The following is a 13,647-nucleotide window of genomic DNA, read 5'->3' as shown; positions in this document are numbered from 1 at the left end:
TAGTAAGTGTATAAAGCATAAAGATTCGGTTGGGTAATGTCACCCTTGTTCCTGTCCAGAAGACATGTTCATTGTCCCTCGTGGAAATATGCAACAACGTCTCCAGGACAAATAAAAAGAAAATGGCTAAATAAAATCCAAGACTTGAAATTCTGAGAAATGATATGGGATGAAAATCTAAAAAGATAGAAAAAGAGTTTTGTTAACTCTTACAGAACCTTGTTTAAAGGAAAGTTAGGGTAGTCAGTCTTATGTTCTTCATCTGCACACGTAAATCATGGGCAGAAAAGTGACATATTCTTTGCTGCCAAACTGTGTTCAGACACAGTAGAACATTGGCTTCAATGATTCACATTAAATCTAAGAGATATGTGCATGTAGAACACTATGACAGGTACTATTTCTAAAGAGTCCTTAGTCTGTTCTAGTGGAAGAGATCTCTGATCTTCTTATGGGAATTTCAGTCGGGGGCTGATCCTTTCAGCAATGCAACAGCAGCAAGATGGCGGCTGCCTGGCTGGCTCAGTCAGTAAAGGATGGGGCTCTTGATCATCAGTTTGAGCCCCACATTGGGCATAGAGCTTACTTTAAAAAAAAAAAAGCAGCAAGAATGGGACATAGAGAAGGAAGGGATAGTGCTGGGGTTCCTATTGTCCTAACTTATCTGGAAATAATAACATACTTTATGTTCGCATAGTATTTCATTTTTGAAATTGCTTTGTGATTACAGCCTTAGTCTAGCCTCATAACTTCTTTGTGTCAGGTTCAAAGGCTGATATACATCACTTCATTTTACAGATGAGAAATCAGATCAAGAATATTAGTTAAGTTCAAGGTTACCTAACAAACGAGTGGTCAAGTGAAGTCTAAGTCTCCACTGGCTGCTAGTGCTACCTACCTACTTCTATTGGCCAACTCTGACTTTAATACTCCCCTGTGCGCAGGATCCAAGATGGCTCTGCCTTCTAATAACTGTGCACTTAGGACGCCATGTTCTAGTGAAGTGCAGTGTCATTTTGATGAACCTATGAGGTGCATTGAAGCTGTTAGGAACAGCTGAGAGATCACAGACAGGATCACCCGTTTTGGCCACTAACTCTTCAATTCCCCAACACCGTGGCCCTGGCCCTCCCACCCTTTCCTCCTGCTCTAACTCCCGTGGTGCTTCTCAAAGAACATTCACACGTACAAAAGAGAATCACAGAGCCGTATGAAGAAGGCTCCGGCAAGTCCAAAGCTTCAGGCTATGTAACTGTTTTGAACACGTACTTCTGATAGTCTCTCCGGTTTAATTGGAAGAGTGGGATTTAGAACCAAGCGAAGTCATGTGAACATAGGACTGGAACTCAAAACGAGTATGGTCCTTCTCTCTATTCCTTCTCTTCCTGTCGGTCACTGTCACCTGGTCTACAGGCAGGCCAGCTCTCATCTCAGCTGGCCAGCTCTACCTGAAGTATGTGCAAGTCTGACAAAAACCCAGGTGAAAGCTTCAAATGCGAGTTTACCTTCCCCCAACTCTCCCTCCTCCTTTTAAATTGAGGCATTTGTGTAAACCCCGCCCTTCCCTCCCGTGGATAGAAACAATGCGGGCTCTTATTTGGATTCCAGGAAAGAGACAATATTGTGTGGATCCGTAGATTCTGGATTTTTCTCTCCCGCAATTACATGACTGGCATAAATATAATTAAAAATGACTGTGGCTGCTATAACACAGCATGTGCCAAGGAAAAAAGAGACCAGGTCCAGTTTTAATACTTTAAAGCTCTCCTTTTGACTTATGGAGAGTCTGAGAAAGCAAAATTTTTACAGCATTTTGTAGGTTCATTTGAGACTCACCTACTCAGGGAACTCTCCCCCGCAGTCATCACCAGCTTCTGCACAAAGGCCATCTCCTCCCTACCACCTCGGGCACTCCTGACATTTGTGCCCCTTGGACAAACAGCCACCCCTCCGTCTGACCAGGCAACAGTCTTACCAAGATACCCTTAACGGACTGGGTTGTCATTTCCTAGACGGGGGAAAAAAGCAAGAACAACAGCATCTAAAGAAACCAAGTCCACAGTTTTCCCCGGAGAGCAGATGGGCTTCAACTAGGACCCCTCTCCTCCTGGTGAACTCTCCTCCGAGGGAAACAAATTCCCAATCTCTTTGTACAGAATTACAGGCTCAGTCATGGGATTGGTGAGCCTTTTTGAATGGCTCGCCCAAGGTAGTAATTTTGTAATCTGCCGTAGCTGAAGTAAGTATAGACCTGAGCTCGCTCTAGCCTCCTTCCCTCGCCTCCGTCCAGCACCACGTCCCCACCTAGATGAAAACACTTTGCATATAAACAAACTCCTCTCAAAGACACCTCAACCTTGACATTTCTTTCTCCCGGTTCCAAACTCGCTTCCTTGTAAAACACCTCACTCTCTGCCATGCTCCCACATGAGGCCCAATTATCAGAATAATAATTAACAGGCTCTCATTATTTAGGATCAAACAATGCCCCCCTAATGAAGCCAAGAATAGCCAATGTGATCCCTTAAAACGGGGCGGGAGTTTTCCTTACACCTTGGGGCGTCTAATCCACTGGAACCATTAGGCACCGAGCTGCCCATAACAGCCCGTGTAACATTGAGTCAAGGACAGTTAATGGATGCCAGAGCACAGACCAAAGTGCTCCAAGCATGTCAGTCAAGACTAACCGGAGGCAAAAACATCAAAATGCAGGTTGGAGTTTTGACATTCCTGCAGGCTCTGAACGCCTCGCCAGTAAATTTTTAAAGTCAATATCCCCCTTATGCTCATGAACACTTTTCTGTCTGATGAGTAGGACTAATGTGGATCTGATTGAACTGTGACCAAAGTGGGGACTTTAAAGGCAGCTTTGAATGTGTGGGGGGCGGAATGGGGTTTTTTGTGTGTGTTTTTGTGTGTGTGTGTTTTCTTTTTTTTTTTTCCAGAAATGTCTGTGATAATAATGAAGACAGTGTACACAGATTATCACAGGCTGTGTCTTTCGACTTCAAGGTTATGTGATTAGAAAATTAGAAAAGCGACGAGATTAGAAAAACCGCAGAACATTTTGAAAGAAAGCTTTTTTACAAATTATCTGTGTGCTGGATTTACACAGAATCTGATAGATGGATCTTCTAATGTTTGGAAATGGATAAATGCAACAATGCAAATAGGAAGAACTGACTTTGGAGTCTACTCCTGGCAGAAGTTCAAAACCCATATTAAGTATTCTAATTCGCTTAACGCCTGTTACTTAACTTTTTTTTTAAATTGCCATGTATACATAAAACAGAATATAAGCATTCCATAAGCATAAAGGTAAAAATAACAATAACAATGAGGGTGTTGTTTCTCACGATGCCTCACCTCCTCCCATATTTGGGATAAACCTTCACCTCTCTGCCCTTTCTCTTCTTAGAAGCTGAGAACAATAATTAGAAGGACACAAATCACGAAGCCGAACCCCAACAGCTTTGGGTGGTGGTCAGCATTCAGCAGGTTCTAGTTCAAGGTGTGATGGCAATTTTGTAACTTCAGTCACAGCTTTATTCCTCCTTCAAAGAAAAGGAAAATAAAATCTTACTGTCTCCAAACCCACGCTGGTCTAAATAAAAATTTCACTTTAAAATCCTCCTTTTTTTTTGCTGGTCTGATAAAAATGGTGGGTTTCTGAAATGTATAAGCAAATGGTTCCATCGGCAAAAAATCAGAGTAAAGGCTAACCTATGTCTGACGGCATTCTTTTAGGGTCCTTTCAGCACCTAAGAGGTAAACAGCTGATTGTTTGGTCTGAGGAGAATAGATATAGAAACCTCTAAAGTGTTCACATCTATATATAAAAGCATAAGTGATAATCAACTTATGGTGACCTTTAAAATATTTGATTGAAACCTTTGAGTAGGTGGCATCCTGAAATTCTTAGGACTCAACTCACTGTTACCTGACTTTGACCTCCCAAATATTAAAATATAAATAGGCCATAAGTGCACTTCTAGAAAAGACTTGCATCTTCCAGACTCCAGTGGTGATGTCAGCAAGGTTTGGGTATAAAGGGCATCCCATTCAAAGTTTAGGGATGCCTCTAAAACACTCAAGAGGTCCTTAGTACCTATTTAAAAATATTTTGAATCTATTCCTTGGAACATTATCTTCGTTTTAAAAATTATTTTGATATCCAACTCAGTATGTGTATCCATGGTTACACAAAGGGAGATCACCAGAGTTGGAAGAAGAGAATGTATATCTATATTATATGTACATAATATAGATAAATAAATATACACATATAAATATATGTAAAATAAATTCTCACATAATGAATGCCACAAGTCTTCGGTCTTCTTGGATGTTCGTAAAATGACTTCCATGAGGATAAGAACTTTATGTTTCAGTCATTGATTTAAACAAATATTTATTGAGCACCTGTTATGTCACAGAGCTATTTTAAGTGCTTGGGATATATCAATGAACAAAACAGACTTGACCTTGTAAAGCTTACATTCTAGTGTAGGAGACAGACAACAATAAAAATAATCAAGTTACTTACTTTTTATGCCAGAAGATGGTAAGTGCCATATAAACAACATTAAACAAAGTAAGAAGGATCAGACATGCCCAGGGGAGGGGGCAAGGCAGAGCAGACTGCTCTGAGGAAATGGCATTTGGCAAAGTTTGCAGGGCGGACCTAAGTCAGCCACACAGCTATGTGGGAAAGGAGACTTCTGGAAAGCAGAACAGCAAGTGCAAAAATGTGAGAATAAAAGGAGGCCCAGCTGGCTGGAGTGAAACAAGGGTGGCTTGGGGGACAGAGGGAGGGCACCAGGGTTGGGAGAAGAGATAGGAAGATGAGATCTTATTTATCTTTCTATCCCCGGTGCCTCACTTAGAGGCTGGTACCCAATAAGTTCTCCATGATTCCTGGTCTGTGAATAAATGAGTGGATAAATGAAAGAAATGCCAGGCGCTGGAAGGTTCTCTGACCCAACTCTCATGTGTCACAGCAGCGTTTTCTGATTGTATTCTTTGAAACATGAGTCCCTGAAGATGCTCCAGGAGAAATGCGTCCCAGGGTGAAATAAGTTCTACATTTTATAGATCTCAGTGAGTAGTTTTCAAAAATCACAATTAGCATGTGAAAATCTCAGAGACCTTCTCCAGGAAACATGTTTTCAGTCAGCATTTATTCAACCACATAGCCCCATTCTTCTTTCCACTCCCATGCTTCATTTTTCACCTGTATCCTCGCCCCTCTTCGGACAGAGTGCTCTGGAGACCACACATCGGGGAAGGATGACCCACACTGAGTCGATGCCCAGCACAGCTTCTGGGAAGGTAACCCTCACTCCCTACCCTGACCCTACCTTTCTGGACCACTCTGACATGGGGAATTGCCTCTTGATATTGAATGGGATAAAATCCACTGCCTCATTATTTTTGTCTACTGACTCTTGTTTTAGCCATAGGACCATACAGAGTAATCTTGGGTCATGGAAGGACTTCAGGGTTTTTAGTCATATAGAGTTAGGTCTGCCTTTGCCATTTAGCTACAGGCTAGGCAACTAGATTTTTAGTTCCTTTTTCTAAATGATCTGTCTTGGAAGGTTGTAGTGAGGACTCCATAAGATGTGGCAAAATGCCTCTTAGAGCACCTCTCATTGCTGATAATCACAAATCGTGAACTTCCTTGACTGCCTTCTTGCAATATCCCTCTCATGGGTGGAGATGGTAGCGATGTCTCTCTAGAGTCCTCTCCTCTCCACACTAAATAGGCCCGTTTTTTCCTGACATATATAGTGGCTGTCAACAGTAGACTGGAGGTAGGGTAGCCCTCCACACCCTAAGCATTATAGGAAACAGAGGCCAGGGAGGTGGGGGCTGTGGAACATGCTCTCTCAACATTCTATGTTTCTGAGGCTAAATCCTGTTTATACTCTACTTTTAAAAAAATGTTTTATTTGTTTTTGAGAGAGAAAGCAAGAGCAAAAGCAGCACAGAGAGAGAGAGAGAGAGAGAGAGAGAGAGAGAGAGACAACCCCAAGCAGGCTCCATGCTGTTAGCTCAGAAACCTGATGCAGGGCTCAATCTTATGAACCATGAGATCATGACCCAAACTGAAATCAAGAGTCAGACCCTTGGGGCACCTGGGTGGCTCAGTCGGTTAAGCATCCAATTTCAGTTCAGCTCATGTCTCATAGTTCAGGGGTTCAAACCCTGCATAGGGCTCAGTGCTGATGACTCAGATCTTGGAACCTGCTTCAGATTCTGTGTCCCTTTCTTGCTCTGCCCCTCTCCTGCTCATTCTCTCTTTCCTCTCTCTCTCTCTCTCTTTCCCTCTCTCTCATAAATAAACATTAAAAATTTTAAAAAATAGTGAGACCCTTAACCAACTGAGCAACCCAAGTGTCCCTAAATCCCTAAATCCTGTTTTTAAAGAGAAGTTCCATTGTAACCAACAAAATGTCTTTAAGATCGTCTGAGGAAAAGTATCACATTGTTAGGAGTACTGTGGAAATGTCTTCTTTTCCTAGATCGTCATGATAAAGAGTCACACCTAACAAATGTCAACTACACAAAAATGTATAAAATACATAACATAAAAATGAGATACGGATCTGCCCGCAGAAAGGCGAGTGCTCACTAATAGGGAAAAGCATATCTCCACCAAGGAGGTCAAGTCTATTTTTTGTGACCAATACCATCAGAGGGCTTCTTAACATGGGTCACCTCCAGCAGGAGTAGTTTAAAAACCATTGCTGTTTAGCTTCCCAAAACAGGAATGGCACATTGGATTTCTTAGCACTCCTTTCCTGTGTGCATGGGATTTGCTTTTTCCAGCAGGAGATTATTTAAAAATATGTAAAGGGTGGCAGCAGTGAAACTGAGTTAAACTCATTTAGTCACTCCTTGCCCTGTTGCCTGGTATGTTCTGCTCCATTGGGATCATTCCCATTGCAGTTGGTGCACGACTCATCTCCCCCTCATTGACTCATTTGTGTTTCTTAGACTAAGTCGGAGAGGTATAGCAGGTTCTCCTTTATGGGCTAAGAATTGTCGGAGGCAGAAACAGTGCCTTTATTATTCTGTATTCAAATTCCCAGTGTGAGACTTTGTACTGACTGATGAAATTGCTGTGGCTACTGATGTCACAAAAGACGTCAAACACGGGTAGCGTTCTTGCCCCTGTCATGTATCTTGCTTGAAAACTGAATTTGGGATAAGTAATCTATTGGGCTGTTGTCTTCAGCATACACTTCTCACACACGGCACCTTAGCCATGTGACCCTTAACCAGTCATTTCCCTTCTCTGATTTGTTCACTTTTCTTCCTAAAGGCCCAGCTCAGAGAAGGCCTTCCTATACAATGACGGGCTGCCAAAATTCCAAGCACAGAGCATCAACCAACGTGCCCAGGCCATTTGCTTCTCCTTAATAAGGCAAGTTATTCTGAATGGGTCTCATCCTTGCTTTTTTCTTTCTTCCTATGTATTTATATATGTTTAATTTGTAACATATATGTATTATAAAATATATATAGTCATAAATATAATCAAGACTTTATTTAAAACATTACATGGAAGTGTAAACAGAAGCATAATCATGTTTTGGAAAAGAGGTAAAAGGAAAATAGTCTGAAAATTTAAAAACTTCCTTCTCAGGGCGCCTGGGTGGCTCAGTTGGCTAAGTGACCAGCTTCGGCTCAGGTCATGATCTCACAGTTCATGGGTTTGAGCCCCGCATCGGGCTCTGTGCTGACAGCTCAGAGCCTGGAGCCTCTTCGGATTCTGTGTCTCCCCCTCTCTCTGACCCTCCCCTGCTCACACTGTCCCTCTTTCTCTCAAAAAATAAATAAAAAGATTTTTTAAAAAACTTCCTTCTCATGCTGAGTACATTTCTTTAAGACTAAAGAAACAGAAGACATTTCTTTGTCCCTTGGATATGAGGTGACCTCTTGGAAGAATATCATAAGCACATCATTGTCATCAGTCCATGCATATGAGGCTACATTAAGATGTCACTGTATACGCATATATACAGTGGAATATTACATGGCAATGAGAAGGAATGAAATCTGGCCATTTGTAGCAAAATGGATGGACCTGGAGGGTGTCATGCTAAGCGAAATAAGTCAGGCAGAGAAGGACAGATACCATATATTTTCACTCATAGGTCTAACAGGAGAAACCTAACAGGAGACCATGGGAAGGGGAAAGTGGGGGGGGAAAGAGTTGGGGAGAGGGAGTGAGGCAAATCATGAGAGACTCTTGAATGCTGAAAACAAACTGAGGGCTGAAGCGAAAGGGGGATGATGGTCGTGGAGAGGGGCACTTGTGGGGAAGAGCACTGGGTGTTATATGGAAACCAACTTGGTAACAAACTATTTAAATAAAAAGATGTCACTAAGATGACAACATGACAGCAATTTCAAGAGAGAGGTGATGAAGAGACCCAGTTCAGCACATGTCTCTGCACTGCACGTTAGCACCTCAGATCAAGGGAGTGGAGGCTGAGGTTGCCAGAAAACCAGACCCAGATGGAAAAGAGTCTTGAACAAAGATGGCCAGGTTGAGATTCAATAAGAGTTTCATGAAACCACCATGTCCCATCAGCTGAGGTCCACTATCATTGGTCTGGAGGAACATTAGGTCAATTCTAATCAAACCGAGATGCTAAACAAGTAAAACTTTAATAAAAGATGAAGTCACCTCCTGCCATCACAGGTGTGGAATCCTTGAAGTAGATTTGCTCTTCCCAGATTAAAAGAGAAAAGAAGATTATGTGATGGTTTAGTGCCTGAAAAGAAAGACTGATGATGTTATGGCCGGACTAGGGTTACTTCCGGGCTTTTGGTTCCTGTCTTCTTCAGCCACTCTAGTCCACCAGGAGAACTGTTCTTTGCTCACAGTACCCACACGACCCACGTCTGGACAGCACAGGGTGATTGTGGTTCCCTTTCCCATCAATAGTTTCGTCCAACCTGACTGGTGAACATCATCCATGAGAGTGATCCCTCCCTCCACCAATAGCTCAACTTAAATCTTTGGCTACAATTTGATATTGAATCACAGAAGGATTAAGAGGGCATTAGGTTAGGAAAAGAACTTGGAGGTGAACCACTTCCACGTCCTATTCAATATGCAAATTTCTTCTACAAGAACTGTGCTCTTCCTGACTCTTCTTGAACACTATTGATGATGTGGAATTCCTTATGGTAGGACCCCTCCTTCTGTCCTTTGGTAGTTTTGTCTATTAAAAAAAGGCATCCTTAAATGAAGCTGAAGTTCCTCTCACCGTGTCTACTGAAACTTACTCCTGGTTCCACTCCCTGGACCCTGATAGAATGATTTTTCTCTTAGTCCCCCCTCTCAAACTGCTCTCACACCACCATTTATTTCTTGAGCACATCTAAAGGAGCCCTTAGGTGATCTGTGGATTCTGGCTTCCATAAGTTTCTTCTTCCCTTAGTTCCTAAAGCATACCATAAAGTCTGACAGGGAATCTTCTTTTAGTTTTCTTTTTTAAAAATTAAAAATTTTCAATTACGATCACATCCATCAAGTACTGTTGTATTAATCAGACTTGTTAGGTGGTGACTAACCCATTACCAACATGCTAATGGGGGGGCTCAGGCCAGGATGGTCTTTAAGCCCAGCAGATCCAGTCAGCATTAACTGATGCTTAGAAAAAGGCCGCAAAACACCATCCCTAATGATTTAACAGCTTGTTCCCGAAAACACATTAGCCAAGGGAGCTTTTAAATATTAAGAAATAATTACACCAACTCAGTGTTGTCCTTCCTCAAAATTACATCACATCAGGGCTCCACTAGATAAATAAATTTAGTGAAGGAACTCAGGTCTTCTAAAAATGAAAAACTGTACCCAACGAAATGTTATTTCCAGCTGATGGCAGGAGGGCGGACAGAGGGGAAGGAAGAATTAATGAAAATATTCTGACTACTTTCCCAAATGAACACTTAGAGTAGTCTTACCCCAGCCAAATTCATTCTCTATTATTTTATTGACGTTTCAAACTTCTTTTTTTTTTTTTTTTTAACCATCTCTAAACCAGTTAGGGCAAGATAAGAATTGAGAGGGACCGGGAGAAGTCCAATGTGCTCTAGCCTAACCATAAGAGTCCATTTTAGGCCTAGAACACAGAAGCCCAGAGAATCAGGCACTGGCCTGGGGCTATGGGTCTGCATTCCATTAGGGCAGATAAAATGGCTTTACCTTTATTTGAATGAGAAATGCAATTTGGGGGAGAAGAAAAAATAGACTTTCCAAGAGCCTAAAACATTGTCTCCATAAGGGCCACACGGCCTTAAACTCTAACACTGAATTTTGTCCTCTTTCTGGAGAACTGTGGAAATGGCGAATAAAGCTAGATAGGATATTTAGGTCATCTACATTTGAGTGTGAGTGCGTTTAATTGATTCTCCTTTCCGGCCCAAACAAGACACTGGGTAGTTTGCGGTCACTGGGCATGTAAGTGGGAAGGGCCCCGAAGGAAGGAAATGAAAGAGGCACACTTCACAGCTTTGCTTAGGCCAAGGCCAAAGGGCAAGCTCTGAGACTCCCTGGCCTGCTGGCCTTGTAGGGGGAACCTTGTCCACCTCCAGGCCTTGCTCTGGTTATGGGGCAGAGCCCACCTCAGTGACAGCCTCAGCAAGGGAGAGGGGGCTCTAAGAGGGCAGACCTAGCTAATAGGGAAGCCACTTGGCCTGTTTGGGCTGCCGCAGATTTTCGTAGAATAAATTCCTACCCTGGTAGCTCTTGGGTATCATGAGACTTCACTTTTTCCATTGCTTTTTCCTTTGCTGCAAAGAATCTCTGCCTTTTTGGTCACCTTTTGAAATTAACAGCAGGGCGTAGCTGCACATCCGTACTTTTATAGGTTTCCTAATGACCTGCTTAATTATTTGCTTTCTCTGGGGCCAGATTTGCTGCTGATAGAGAGTGGAAGTCTGGGCACTGATGCAGCCTGGTCCCCCTTGATGGGACCAGCACAGATTTCCAGGCATCTTGATCGCTGCATTCCAAGAGGCTGTCATCCTGTGTTCAAGCACACGGGCTTGAACGTAGCGGAAGCTTTATTTGTATTTTTATTTATTCATTAGATTGACAGAAACCTTCTCTCTAGGGAGCTGTAGGTGCCTAATCTGAAGTCAGCATCAACATTTCCTAACAGAGTCAACTGCTTCATAATCCTTTGCAGCTTTTCTTGTGTTCTTTTTTTTTTTATAATAGGCTATAGTCAAATTGGTCTCCATATAACCCCCAGTGCTTCTCCCCACAAATTCTGAAGTTTAAACAGATTCAGAAACCAAGAATACCTGTACCTAAGCTCAGACTGGCAAAAGCCTCCCAACTTTTCCACCTGTGCTCTTGGGAGAGGTTGCTATTTCTTTTTTTTGCTTCTTTCCTTCTGAGTTTAGACAGGGTCTCAGAATCCTTCTTTTTTTTAAATTTTTTTAAAATTTTTATGTTTTTTTATTTATTTTTGAAAGACAGAAAGAGACAGTGCAAGCAGGGGAGGGTCAGAGAGAGAGGGAAACACAGAATCTGAAGCAGGCTCCAGGCTCTGAGCTGTCAGCACACAGCCAGATGCTGGGCTCGAACCCATAATCCATGAGATCGTGACCTGAGCCAAAGCTGGACGCTAAACCAGCTGAGCCACCCAGGGGCCCCTGAGAATCCTTCTTAACACACTGCTGAAGGCAGCAACTACAGTCAATCCCAGACATTGTTTAAGTCAATTCTCTTTGCCATTCTTCACCTAAATCTGTCTCGTTTCCGAAGGCCCTTGGAAGTTGTAACAAACTATTTCTTAAAGACTTCTTTTGTACAGAAAGACTTGGCCAGCATCTCCTTTAGATATTCATATTCCAGAGTGTGGGCATTGATAAAGTCCATACTGAAGTGCAATCTGTGAGTACTTGTTTTGGACTCTGTTTTAACCCTCTTGTGTTTGCATGTAAAATGCCTAGTGCAAGACCTGACACATAGCCGCCACTAAGTAATTAAGGCATAAACTGGCTGTGATGATGAACGTGGAATATATAACTTGTTTTTTCCTTGTTGTAACCCATTGACAATCTTTACCATGGAAATAAATCCTCCTCACCACTGAAATCTAGATTGACACAAAAACAAAGCTTCCCTGAATCTTGACCATGTAGTTCTTACTTTATCAGGAGCCTTGAAAGAGTAGGACTCCTATTGGAAGTGGTATTTTAAGTCCTCCCATGCTGTCTGTCCCCATCTCCCCCTCCCCCACTCCTCCTCTTTCCCCTCCATCTCTGGGTATTGCTATTGGTTCTTTCGATGATTTTCTAGTTGAATTTGACACCTAATAGTCATCAAGTGATTGTACACAATTAACAGCCATTATATTCTCCAGTTACTTTCTGTGTGGACATGAGTTTATTGATTTGGTGAGATTTTATTCTTTAGAAACACAGACAACATGCCATTTAATTCAACCTTAGTACTGTCTCTCTACCATAAGGGAGACTGTTAAAGAGGCAGTGCATGGGAGGGGGTAGAAGGCTATCTATTACCTCTTTGGAAGATGAGGGGGAAGAATAGGGTTAAACTTTGATCACTGTCATTTCACCTTTGGACTTTTATTAAAACTGTTTGACACAGCCATGTTGGCAGATCGAGTAGCAAGATAAATGGGCCTGTGTGAATAGGTTTAATATCAAATGTGGATATGAGACATGGCAGGTGCTTTCATCCAGGAAATGTTCATGTCCACAAGATTTGCAGGTTACAGTTGGTGACCCTTCAGGGCTCAGGGGGCCAAAAGGTGAACATGATTGAGGTACCTTTTGCTATGAATATTTTACAACCTGAGTATCCCTTTTTCACTTGGGGCTGTGTGCTGACTGAGGGCTTCTTCAGGATGAGTCCTCAGTTGACTGATGAATATAAAACGCCTCTCTGAACAAAAGGCATTCAAGATTCGCTGAAGACAAGACAACCTACTTTGGTTTCTGTGTCTGGTACCGGGGTATCAACGGAGATAAAACACTGAGTGACAGGGAAGCGAAATACAGAATAACACAATCTATTGTTCTCCCATTGACTGTAAGTATAATGGGAAAGTTAGCAAGTCACCATAATGTCATGGACCGCTGTGAACTTGGAAGAATCAAGGATCAGAAAGTAACATGACACAAGGAGGGAAATGAAGATAATATTGGGTTACTGAACATTCTCAAATTGTACTGAAACGCATCCCAGCCCTTTGGAGGGGCATGTTTTTGACAAGGAAGACAATGGGAAGAAACTGGCGGCTGTAACAATATCACCATTTTCCTTTACTACAGGCCGTAATGTGAACTTCTTAGAAGACACCTTCTTTCACCACAGCTTTGTTGTTCAGTCTATTGAGGAGCCCGGGGACCAAAGTCATTGCCTTGTTCCGGGCCGACTAAAACCAAGGAGCCTGGCTCCCTGAGCCAACGACAGCTGCTCTGTTGTGAATTAGAGAGCAGGTTTGCAGCCAAGGGCGGGGGTGGGGGGAGAGGAGGGAACTGAGATGGAATGAGAGAAGCAAAGGGAGGCAATAGACGGGGAGAATTTGGAGCACACGAGTGAAAGAGCAGGAAGGAAAAAATTGAGGTGGCAGAGGAAAGAAATGC

This window comes from Suricata suricatta, chromosome 3 (assembly GCF_006229205.1).
Source record: "Suricata suricatta isolate VVHF042 chromosome 3, meerkat_22Aug2017_6uvM2_HiC, whole genome shotgun sequence".
Lineage (NCBI taxonomy): Eukaryota > Metazoa > Chordata > Mammalia > Carnivora > Herpestidae > Suricata > Suricata suricatta.
This window is presented reverse-complemented; position numbering follows the sequence as displayed.